Genomic DNA, 12175 nt, shown 5'->3' on the forward strand with positions numbered 1-12175 from the left:
GCCAAGATCTAGAAACAGCCCAAGTGTCCGTCAGTAAACAAGTGGATCAAAAAGCTTTGGTACATATATACAATGGAATACTATGCAGCTGTGAAAAAGGGAATCTTACCTTTTGCGACAACATGGATGGACCTGGAAACTATCATGCTAAGTGAAATAAGCCTGATAGAGAAAGAAGAATATCATATGACCTCACTCAGTTGAGGAATCCAATGAACAATGTGAACTGAGGAACGGAATAGAGGCAGAGGTGGGATTAAAGGGACCAGAGGGAAAGCGGACAGAGGGAAAGGAGATGAGAGGGCGGGATCAGAGAAGGAAAAGAGATTAGTGAAATTATATACACATAACACAGCGTTATAGAGAGCAGGACAGCAAATCCTGGAGGGAAGGGGGGAAGGTGTTGGGGGGAGGAGGCAAGGGGAATGTTGAGGGGAACACAGAGGAGGGGGGGAGATATATCTGTGGGACACTTGAATCTATGTAAACATAATAAATTAAAATCAATAAATTTTTTTTAAAAAATCAACTAGCCGAGTGCTGGTGAGGAAGTGGAACAACTTGAGTTTTCATATATTGCAATACAAATAGGAACTAGGAAGGCAGCTCTGAAAAACAATTTAGGAATTTTTTATAAAGTTACACATACAGCAGTCCCACTCTTAGATATTTTCCCAAGTGAAATGAAAACTTACGGGCACACAAAGCCCCTATGCAAATGTTCAAGGCAGCTTTATTCATAATCTTCAAAAACTGGAAGAAACCCAAATGTCCCATCTAGTGGTAAAAGGATAAATAAATAGTGGTACATATATACAATGGGATACTCTCAACAATAAAAAGGAAACATCACACATGAATTATCAATGTATGCTGGGTGAAAGAAACCATTTTCAACAGGCTGCATATTGTATGATTCCATGTATAGGAAATTCTGGAAAATGCAAAGCAGAAAACAGGTCCATGGTTGCCAGGTGCTGGTGATAAGAATTAGTGTTGGCTCTAAAGGAGCATGAAGGAATTCACTGGGGATGATGGAAATGTTTTCTATCTTGATTGTAGTGGTGGTTATAAAACTGTATGAATTTGTCAAACCTCATGGACCTGTACACTACAAAGGGTGAATTTTACTGTACATAAATTATACTTCGTTTCTTTTTAAAATTTTTCATTTATTTATTTTAGAGAGAGGAGAGAGGAGAGAGGCAGGGAAAGCAGGGGGAGGAAGAGCAGAAAGCATCAACTTGTAGTAGTTGCTTCTCATATGTGCCTTGACCAGGCAAGCCCAAGGTTTCAAACTGGTGACCTCAGCTTCCAGGTCAATGCTCTATCCACTGTGCCACCACAGGTCAGGCATTACTTCATTTTTTTTTTTTTTTTTTTTGTATTTTTCTGAAGCTGGAAACGGGGAGAGACAGTCAGACAGACTCCCACATGCGCCTGACCGGGATCCATCCGGCACGCCCACCAGGGGCGACGCTCTGCCCACCAGGGGGCGATGCTCTGCCCCTCCGGGGCATTGCTCTGCCGTGACCAGAGCAACTCTAGCGCCTGGGGCAGAGGCCAAGGAGCCATCCCCAGCGCCCAGGCCATCCTTGCTCCAATGGAGCCTCGCTGCGGGAGGGGAAGAGAGAGACAGAGAGGAAGGAGGGGGGGGTGGAGAAGCAAATGGGCGCTTCTCCTATGTGCCCTGGCCGGGAATCGAACCCGGGTCCGCCGCACGCCAGGCCGACGCTCTACCGCTGAGCCAACCGGCCAGGGCCCATTACTTCATTTTTAAGTGAAAAAGAAAAGGGGGAGTGAGTAGAAGTAAGCCAGGAGAGAAGGGAACTCCCTGCAGAAGGTCCTCATTGCTTAAAAGCTAGGAGAGAGCGCCACATATGGAAGGACTTAAAAGAAGGTCAGGAGAGGATTTGATTAGGGATAGATCTAAAAGGTGGAATGGACAAGACTTGCTGATAGATGGGAGTGAGAAGGGTTAAGAATGACTCCCAAATATGCTGAATGTGTGACCAGGTGGATAGTCGTCCACTGAGATGTTCAGGAAGAGGGCTGCTCTTGTCCAGGGCAGCATTTCACATCACATTGGCTGTCATCATTGGCACAGTGTGGCCTTTGCTCACAGGCGATACAACTAACTCCTTTTCACTCCTGGGGTGAGTCTGTGTGCCTTAGCCTGAAACCCACTTCCTGAGATGAGCCCTGGGATGGTCGCCCACAGACCTGGCCCACTTCCGCTCCCTCATCTGTCCTTTCCAGTGCCTTGTCCTCAGAGCTGACAATCTAGAGCCTCTGCCCTAGACTGTGTACTTGAGAAGACGCTGCTCTGGCTCTCGTCCAGCCACACCCTTCTCTACAGAGTGAGAGACCACAGGCCAAGGTAACATGCCCCATGCCTGTCCTCCAAGTACCTGGGGCCCCCAAATTACTTGCCCAGACATCCTGAGTCATTGACCGGGCCTGTGCAGGTCTCTTCTTTAAGGCCTTCCTCCCATTGCTGACCGACCGGTGTTGGCACTAAGGGGGAGCTTTGGTGGGAGGTGGAGCAGCTTTGGCATGCCGGTCCCCCAGTGGTGCACAAAGGAGCTGTGTGTGGCAAGAGAATGGGAACGGTCTGGGGTCCTCCATTGCTCTAATATGAGAACGGGCCTGCTCAAAGCAGGTAGTCCTGTTAAGCAGTTCTGCTTATGGAGACTCCTGGGCCCCGTTCCCTGTTGTAGGGAAGGACAAGACAATGGATCCTGCCCATCACTTTTGGCCTCTCTAACCTGCCTGCAGACAGCCTCGGAGGTCACAGGGAGTCCGACCCAGCCTAGGAGAGGTCTCCCCTTTGTCTGACCCATCCCACCTTCTGGCTTCAGTCTCCTCTGCTCTGTCCAGGCTGGTGTCTCCGGGAATCCTTCAATTCCTCCAATGGCTATGGCCACTCCTCTGTCCTTTGTCAACCTTTCGGTACCATCTGCGGCTGCGCAGTCCCTCTAATGACTCACTCTGGTCCCTTGCTTTCCCCATCTCCACTCTCTTTTCCCTCTTCTACAGATATCTCTCTGCCTGATAAGCTGGATTCTTCCCTCAGTCCACCGTGCCCAGCATTCAGTTTGCGCTCTGACTAACCGAGTAAACAAATGATTCAAACCCTGCCCAGCAACAAAGGGTTCCGCCACCTTTGATCCACTTGCCAGCCCCCTCCCCTGTGAAGAATTCAGCAGCTCAAAGGGAATTTCTTAAGCTGCCCTCTTCATTTTATAGTGTGTTCCACTGACCAGAATTGTTGTTTATTTCTGGTTTCCCTTCACACGTTGTTTGGCCCTTTAAGTAATTTCAATTTTAAAATTCAAAAGTTATACGTCATCATGGTAAAAAAAAAATCAAATAGTGCATAAAGAATAAAAAATGGGCCCTGGCCGGTTGGCTCAGTGGTAGAGCGTCGGCCTGACGTGCAGTAGTCCCGGGTTCGATTCCCGGCCAGGGCACACAGGAGAAGCGCCCATCTGCTTCTCCACCCCTCCCCCTCTCCTTCCTCTCTGTCTCTCTCTTCCCCTCCCGCAGCGAGGCTCCAGTGGAGCAAAGTTGGCAGCGAGGCTCCAGTGGAGCAAAGTTGGCCCGGGCGAGCACTGAGGATGGCTCTGTGGCTTCTGCCTCAGGCGCTAGGATGGCTCTGGATGCAGCAGAGCGACGCCCCAGATGGGTAGAGCATCGCCCCCTGGTGGGTATGCCGGGTGGATCCCGGTTGGGCGCATGCGGGAGTCTGTCTGACTGCCTCCCCGTTTCCAGCTTCGGAAAAATGAAAAAAAAAAAAAAAAAAAAGCCTGACCTGTGGTGGCGCAGTGGATAAAGCGTCGACCTGGAAATGCTGAGTTCGCCGGTTCAAAACCCTGGGCTTGCCTGGTCAAGGCACATATGGGAGTTGATGCTTCCAGCTCCTCCCCCCTTCTCTCTCTCTCTCTGTCTCTCTCTCTTCATCTCTAAAATGAATAAATAAAAATAAAAAAAATAAAATAAAATAAAAAAAGGATTGAGTGTGCTGCTATTATACGAAAACATCTGCTAGGCCGATAAAAAAAAAAGAAAAAAAAAAAAAGAATAAAAAATGAGTGTCCTCCTCTCAATCTCTTTCCTTGGATTATTTCTGGATCTTTCCAGCTAGTTTTTTTTCTGCCTGTATAAACACCAATAACTATAGTTTAAAAAAATTTATTGAGAAGCACAAATGACATTATAGTATACATTATATATATTACATAACATATATATATATATATATTGTTTTTTTTTTTTTTACAGAGACAGAGAGTCAGAGAGAGGGCAGACAGACAGGAACAGAGAGAGATGAGAAGCATCAATCATTAATTTTGCATTGCAATACCTTAGTTGTTCATTGATTGCTCTCCCATATGTGCCTTGACCGTGGGGCTACAGCAGACCGAGTAACCCCTTGCTCAAGCCAGCAACCTTGGGTCCAAGCTGGTGAGCTTTGCTCAAACCAGATGAGCCTGCGCTCACGCTGGTGACCTCAGGGTCTCGAACCTGGGTCCTCCACATCCCAGTCCGACGCTCTATCCACTGCTCCACCGCCTGGTCAAGGCCATAACATATATTATATATATTACCCAGTCATTTGCTTTTTTTTTTTACTTATGTTCTACAGGAACTCACTAAAGATGGGGTTTTTTGTTTGTTTGTTTTAAGCAGATGCAAGGAAACCCAATGTATGGAAATGTACGTTATCTAATCAGGTCCCTGCTAATGAACTTTACCTTGTACAGTGTATATAATACACAGATATCATAGATTAGGTAATAATCTAATATCCTAGAATTAGAACTGCTCGGCCAAAGGGCGCATATGCACGTTTTAATATTTGAAATATTACCAAATCACTCTTCAGAAAGATGGTCCCAGAGAAGACTCAACCAGCATTAGGTGGGGGCTTCTGGACATTTTAAACGCGCTTTGAACTGTATCCCAAATTTCCCCCGAGCCCACAGCTCCCTCTAAAACTCCAGATTCATGCATTCATCTTGTACCTGACATCTTCCTTTGAATGCTTGAAGGCTCCTCAAACTTAATGTGGCCAAATAGAGCGCCTGCTCTTTCTTGGCCTTCCCCATTTCAGTCACTGGAACTTCCTCCTTCCGGTGGCCCATGCCAAAAGATGGAGTCACCCTTGACTCTTCCCTCTCACGGCTCCCACCAGTAAATCCTGTTTGTTCTACCATCAAAGTGCATCTCGAATCTTACCAGTTCTCATGCTCTCCACTCCTACCTCTGGGGCCCGGGCCACCATCCACTCACCTGAATTAGTGTGAGCACCTGCTCACAGGGCTCCCTGCTTCAGCCTTTGTCCTTCCATGATCCTTCTCCTTCTAAAGGCTGAAGTGACTCTTTTAAAACAAGTCATTTATGTCCCTCCTCAGCTTGAAACCGTCCAAGTGTTCCCCGTTTTCCCCAAAGTAAAAGTGGAAGCCCTTAGAAGGCCCAACAGGACCTGGTTTATAGAAAAGTAAATTGTCCCATACTGATCTGGGATTACCCAGAGGCCCAGAGACCCTGTGGTCTGGCACGGCATCCTGGGTCCTGGCACGGCCAGCAGTGTCCTGGCATGATCTGAGCATCCTCACTTTGCCATGGCTACCCCCTGAGGAGAGGCCGTCTTTCACTTTTCCTCCTGATGCATCTGGGCTTAGGTCCTGAACCCTCTGGAGGGAGCTCAGCTGGGGTTTTCCAGCCTTCGTAAGCATCAGGCACACCCTTGGACCAAGAGCTGTAATGAACTTGGCAGGCTCAGTGGAGGAGGCTGGGTAGAGGACAGCTGTGGGGAGCAGGAATTCCGGTGTATGTCTGTCCAGCAGGCATTTATCCATTCCAGGGAGTCAACATCTGTTACTTTAGCTGATTCCCATGAGGATTACCGCTCCTGATGGTAGAGCTCCAATATGTGATGGTTTCTGCTCAAGGTCTAATAGTAGGAAACAGCGGAACCAAGGTTTAAAGAGCCCCCCAGCCCCCATGCCCTGGGACAGGGCCTCTGAAGACAAGGAGGGAGCAGAATAAACCTTATGCACCTCACCTGGCTTGTCCAGGTTGGTTTCTGGGGGGGGGGGGCAGGCCCAGCCCTGAAGCACACCTGGAACCTGCCCGTCCTGAAAGTTGGCATTCTTGTTTTGATCCTCCCTTGTCCCCAGAGAACTCAGTGGTGGAGGGGCCAAAGGAAGGAACTCCAGGTCCTCCTCACTGGCCCTCATGCAAGGTTTCGCCTGTCTCCAGTCATCCCAGGAGCCTCCTCCCCAAACACCACTCACACACATACACCTTGAAACAGGATGATCAGCTGCATGTGGTGAGATGCCTGAAACTCCACCATTAGCCAACTAGTCTTCGGGCAGGCGTGGCCTCTCGCTGCACCCAACCGAGCCTGCATAATCACCAGGACCTCAGGGCATCCTGTAGAGGTCGCTGAGGGCTGGGTTCTGAGGAGGGTAAATCGGGCACCTGGCCAGGGCTGGGCCCACAGAGGGCCCTGGGAATTTAGGCAGAGGCAGCAGAAACCAGCAGCTTTGTGGTTGGGTACAAAGCCTCTTGCTGGGCCCTCCAGTCCCCTTGGCCCCGCCCCCGCCACACACAGGCACAGTCATAATCACCACACAGGCCTACACCCAGCGGAAACAAGCAGAGTGCCTCCCAGCCGGCAAGAGAGGAAGGGGTGGACAGCTGGGAGAGGTGAGGAGAGCACGGGAGTGTGGGCTGACCCGCAAGTCAGAGCGGCAGCCTGGTTTCCCTGAGCAGGGTGTGGCCCAGCCTTCTAGTAGAGCCCGGTAGCATGTGCCAACTCTGAGTCAGCCACACCTATGCTGCCCAATAGCCCCGGCCAGGCAGGAGGCTTTGGCTCCTCTGTCTGGGCCAGAGGCCAGAAGACGGCCTGTGTGAGGTGGGTTTGGGGTGTGCAAAGGAGGAAGGAGCCTGGCTGCAGCCCACACCAGGGGCACCTGCGCAAAGGGAGAGGTGACAGTCCCAGATAACGCCCTGATTCGGGCTTGGGGCTCAGCCCCTGGGAGGTGATGTAAATAAATAGGAATGATGCTTGAGATGAAGCCAAATTAACTGCTGGTGTCAGGATTTTACTGGGTCTTTGCCTGGGAAGAGAACTGGGCTTGAAGAGGTCTGGCTTACTGAACAGAGGAGCTTGCAGGCCCCCAGGGTCATTAGAGGTCTAAGTACGAGGCCCCCAGAGGGCAGGACTAGAAGCTGCATCTTGATTTAGGAAAGACAGGAGAGATGAAGGCACAGAAAGAACCCCTCACCGTCCCCACCGCTGGGCTGGGGCTCCAAAGGGAGGCGTGCCAGTGTGGGCCTGCTCATCCCTGAGCAGAAGGAATGCAGACCCTGACAGGTCTGCTGGGGTGGAGGGGTCGGGGTGGGGCGCCCCTCCTGGAGGACAGGACAGCTGGTGTGAATGCCGGATAAAGGGCTTGAGGGAGGTGTGCGATGGAGGGGGCCTCTCCAAGTGCTGAAGTCCCGACCCAGTCTCAACCCTCAGAAGCAGGAGGCAAGAGCAGCAGGCCTGCTTGTGCTGGGAAGAAGGGCTTTCTCCAGAAGGGGCTCAACTGGTTTCTGCCAGACTCAGACTCACACTGGCTTTATCAGCCCCGGAAGCCTAGGCGATTCACTAGTGCCCAGATCTCCCAAGTTCAACTCCCCGCCACACACACACCACACACACCACACACACCACACACACCACACACACAGGGAGCTGAGGTTAGAAACTTCCCAGCGAGAGGGGAGGGGACCCTTCTCCAGACAAGGTTCAGGAATTCCTCTCTGAGGACCTCGGAACTCATGCACCCATTTTGCAGAAGGGAAAGCAGACCTGTGGGGAGCGGCGGCTGGAGGCTTGGAGGCAAAGACTCCCTTTCGAAGCAGCCTGGCTGGGCTTCGGACATGATGCCGTCCCTTCCCCAGGGTGACGCCAGATTCTATGGAGCAGCACCCCAACCCCAGCGAGGCGCCCACAGGCAGGGCGTAGGGCTGGGCCGCCCTTGGTAATGACAGGGCCCACGGCTGTGGGTGGCTGCGGTGGAGGAAGCGGGAGGGATCATGCTATTTCTGGCTGGGGCGCGTCTACCCGCCAACAGCCAGGGTTAGGCGGGCTTCCCAGCCTCTACCTCTGCCTTCCCTCCCGGATCCCGGGATGGGGCGGGGAGAGACGCGGCTGGGTGGACCGGAGGGGCGGGGCAGTGTCCCAGGCCCACCTCCGGCCTCTTCCCCCCACAGTCCCTCCGAGTCTCCTCCACTGCGCTCGGCTGGGACCCGAGGCCGCTGGCGCTGTCGCCGCGCACGTGTGTCCCGCGGCGCTCCGCTCCCGCCGTGCTGTCCCCGTCCCGCCGGGCCGCACGTCCGTCATGGACTCGGGTGGGGACTTCCTGACCCTGCATGGTGAGTGCCCAGTTGGCGCGTGGGAAGTCCCTGCGTGAGCCAGCCCGGCAGAAAGCTGTCCCGGCTCGGGGCGGAAGACCCCCAGCTCCTTCATCCGCCCTCCGCCCCGCCCCGCCCCGGGCCCGCCTCTCGACCCTTCTGTCGCATTGGGAAAATCTCGGCCCAGAACTCGGGATGAGACTGCCACACACGACCTTGGGCGTTGCCAGTCACGTCCCCCAGATCTAACCGAGGGGGGGGGGGAGGTTCAGGGAGGGGTGCGCGTCTGAAGACTTCTCTGAAGACTTTCCCTGAGTCGCCCAGTCTCGGGGACTCCCCCTTGTCCTGGTCACGGAAGGCTGGGCTCCCTGGGCCAGCGCACACGGGGGCGCTGAAGAGGGAAGGAACTGGAATCCACGAATAACCGAGTTCTCCGCGCTCCGTCCGGGAGACCAGGAGAAGCTCCCCAAAGCCCAGGCGTGCCTGAACCGCGTCAGGCTGCGCGGGTGTGGCGGGGTGTGTGTGTGGGGGGGCGGGAGGGTAGGGAGGTGGGGCGAGCTGTGCAAGGATGGCCCAGGTCGGGCGGTGCAGCCGTGACTGCCCCACGCAGAAATCATAGCGATGCCGAGGCTGGGGGGAGCAGCCTGATTCCTCCAGCTGCGCACCTTCCTGACGGGACAGGACCAAGTGTCAGCTCGAAATGCCTGAGCCTCCACCCTTTGTCCAGCCGAGCTCTGTCTCCTGCGACCCGGGTACGGCCCCAGGAGTCTGAGCCAGCTCCTTGCGCTAACGCTGACTGTCCAGCAGAGAGCGCAACCGCGGGCTCCCGACTGCAGGGCCTTGAGGTCTTATGGCTGGACGGGACCTCCAACTCGGACCCGGCCTCTTTTTGCTCCAGCCTGCAGACTCACTTCTTCTTGGGGAGCTTACCCTCGTGCTTCCACTCCTCGCCCCATCATCTGTCAGCTCAGCAAACCCCGCCCCTCTCACACTAATCATTGTTTAACCGTACCTCCCTCTGTCTTCTAGGACCCTTAGGGTTGGAGACTTTAGTCACACACGGAGACAATACATAGTTGGGAAAGAGAATGGCAGAGCCCTCCAGCTGTCCACTACTGACTCCTGGAATTCAGGGGGATGCAGATGTTCTTATCAGCCAGTTCTGGTCTGTCTCATGTTTCCAGTTGGCCCAGACCTGTCCCGGTGGCCCAGAGAGATCTTGCTCAGTGCCCAGAGCTGTTACCCTCATACCCGTAGCCTGGACTCCTGGAGGCAACATCAGCCAGCTGGGTCATAGGATCCCTACTCCTCCCAGTGCTCCCTCTTCTCTCCTCAGGCCAGCCTGGGCATCGCTATGATCACAGCCTGGCAGGAAGGGAGACTGACCGCTCAGACAGCCACACTGGGAACCTCTGCTTTCTCTCTTATCATCCCTTAGCCAGCACTGTCTTCTACCCTGCACACCGCCACCTCTCCCGGGCCTGCCTCACACTCAGACTACCTAAAAGACCTCTGGTCGCCTCTGGCATGGCTGCAGCCACAGGTCATGTTGGAATGGGCCATCCTTAGGCATCTGTGCCTCTGTCCAACCTCTCTCCCCTGGCAGCCCTGTTATCTTCCCTAGAGAGGAAGCTGCATGGAGACTCAGCCAGTGCCCCCAGTCCTGTGTCATGGCCTTGGCTGCCCTGGCCCATCCTGTTTGAGACCTCCCGAATGCCTGACTGTCCAGCCCTTCCTGTGGGGCTGTCATGAATACTACAATCCCATGCCACTTTCCTGAAGGCTCTGCCATTTCTAGCTCATCATCCACAATCACTCCCCTTGACTGCCTTTTGTCCCTCCTGCAAACCAGACGGGGAAGCAAGAACCTGTCACAGAGAGAGGGGTAGTCACTCTGTCCGTGCTGTCCCAGGTTGTCTGCTCTCTCATCGGAGAGTCTGCAGTCCTTTCGTATTTCAGGTCCCAAAGTACTGGACATGTGCTGCAGGACCACACTGTCTGGCTGGGGCAGTTGGGGGTCTGCTGCAGAAAGCCCCCCTCTGTTGGCCTGGCGAGCTATTGGGGCCAACCAGATATGAAATATCCCTTCTACCCTTGCCCCACATGCATGTAGAGGCAGTGTAGTATAGAGGTATGGATTCTGGGCAAACTAGTTGAGGGCACACCTTGGCTTTTTCATCTCAGACAAATCCCTTGATTTCATTTGCCTTAATTTCCTCATCTGTAAAATGGGGGATGAGAACACTACCTACCTCATAGGGTTGCTGTGAGGATTGAATGAGGTCATACCCATAAGGCAATTAGAACAGTGCCTGGGACCCAGCCTGTATGTGTTCCCGCAGGAGGCCCATCCCCCAACTGACTATGCCCTGTGAGTTGCTGCCTGATTCTACATTCTGGCCAGGGCTGCACTGGCTTCTCGAGCTGGTCCCCAGATGTGCCCAAAAGGACATAACCTCTGAAGGGCCCTGTCCTTACTGAACACATCTGTCTCCTACACCTAACTCTTCCTGCCGCACTGTAAGAACTGGCATTTGTAAAGGTGGAAGGCTGTCTATAAGAAGGCCCTGGCTTCATCTTGGCTCCTGGAGACCTGGGCTCCAGTCCCATCTTTGCCTTTTATTGTGACCCTGGGCAAATCCCTTTGCCTCTCTTGGCCTGTTTTCTCATCCACAAGATCACAATACCCATTTTATAGAAGACATGAGGATAAAGCAGTATTGGGCATAGGAGCTTTAGGTTGGTTAAAAAGCCAATACCCCCAAGAGATAATGGTTCTAAAAAGTTGGGGTGGCCAGTCCCCTAACCACCTCAATTATGTTTCAAAATTCTGTTCCTGGGGTTCCAGGCCCACACCTCACAGATACACACTGATCTGCACTGATTAGTAATTATTTTGTGCCACAGGCCATTTTGGCAGTTAGCTGAAGCCTGCAGACCCCTTCTCAGACTAATGGTTTTAAATGCACAGAATAAAATACCTAAGAATTGAAAGGAAGCAAATCATATTGAGATGTCATCCTATCCTTGGTCCTCCAGTTAAAAACCCTTGCATGGTTTCTCTAAAACAGAGGCCCCGATTACACTCGGCTCCCCGCCCCTTTCCAAATGAATAACAACCTGTCTCTGCCCATATTTCAGCTCATCTACGCTAACACGTGTTCTCATGTTTTATTCTCTGTGGTGTGACTTTAGGCAAATCATTTTGTGCTTCAGTTTATTATTATTGTGTGCTTGTCTGTACTAATAACTGGCTTTGCGAGTGACTCACTGTCCACGCCGGTGACTGGAACTGCAGTGAGGCGAATGGAAGAACTATTCCCAGGCAGGGAGTGAGAGGGGAGTGAGTCAGGCCTGCAGTGGGTGGTGTCTGGACCTTGGTGCACAGTAGGGGCTCAATCAATAAGTGCTGGGTGAATGAAAGAGAAGTTGTAACTTAAATGAAAGGTCCTACTGTTCCCGAGCACACTGGCAGCACAGTTTGTAGAAAGTTGCAATCGTCCTCATCTATTTATTAAAGCAAGCCTGCGTTAATGGACTCATTTTAAGATCTGCATTTTTTTTTTTCAAGAATTCCATTCGTATTTGGAACTTTGGAGTTGTACCCCGTTCAGGTGGGGACACAGGCCTGCCTGAGGTTCACAGGCAAGGCAACAGCCCGCTGAGTCACAATGAATTCGTTGAGTAACTTGGGTGAAATATTTGGCTGGCTAGCTGTCTGGCACAGGGTCCATCCCGCTCACCGCTAGACTCTGCAGTC

General features: G+C 52.6%; 1 long non-coding RNA gene across 1 annotated transcript; it reads right to left on the reverse strand.

Moving 5' to 3' along the window:
• Positions 1-1700: 1700 nt before the first annotated feature.
• On the reverse strand, positions 1701-8401 carry LOC136382346 (uncharacterized). Its single transcript, XR_010747228.1, has 4 exons — positions 8253-8401; positions 7871-8071; positions 5296-5959; positions 1701-2586 (listed from the first exon to the last, which is right to left on the reverse strand). It is a non-coding gene; the product is annotated as an uncharacterized lncRNA (long non-coding RNA).
• Between the last annotated feature and the right edge of the window lie 3774 nt (positions 8402-12175).

Source organism: Saccopteryx leptura, chromosome 10 (genome assembly GCF_036850995.1).
Source record: "Saccopteryx leptura isolate mSacLep1 chromosome 10, mSacLep1_pri_phased_curated, whole genome shotgun sequence".
Lineage (NCBI taxonomy): Eukaryota > Metazoa > Chordata > Mammalia > Chiroptera > Emballonuridae > Saccopteryx > Saccopteryx leptura.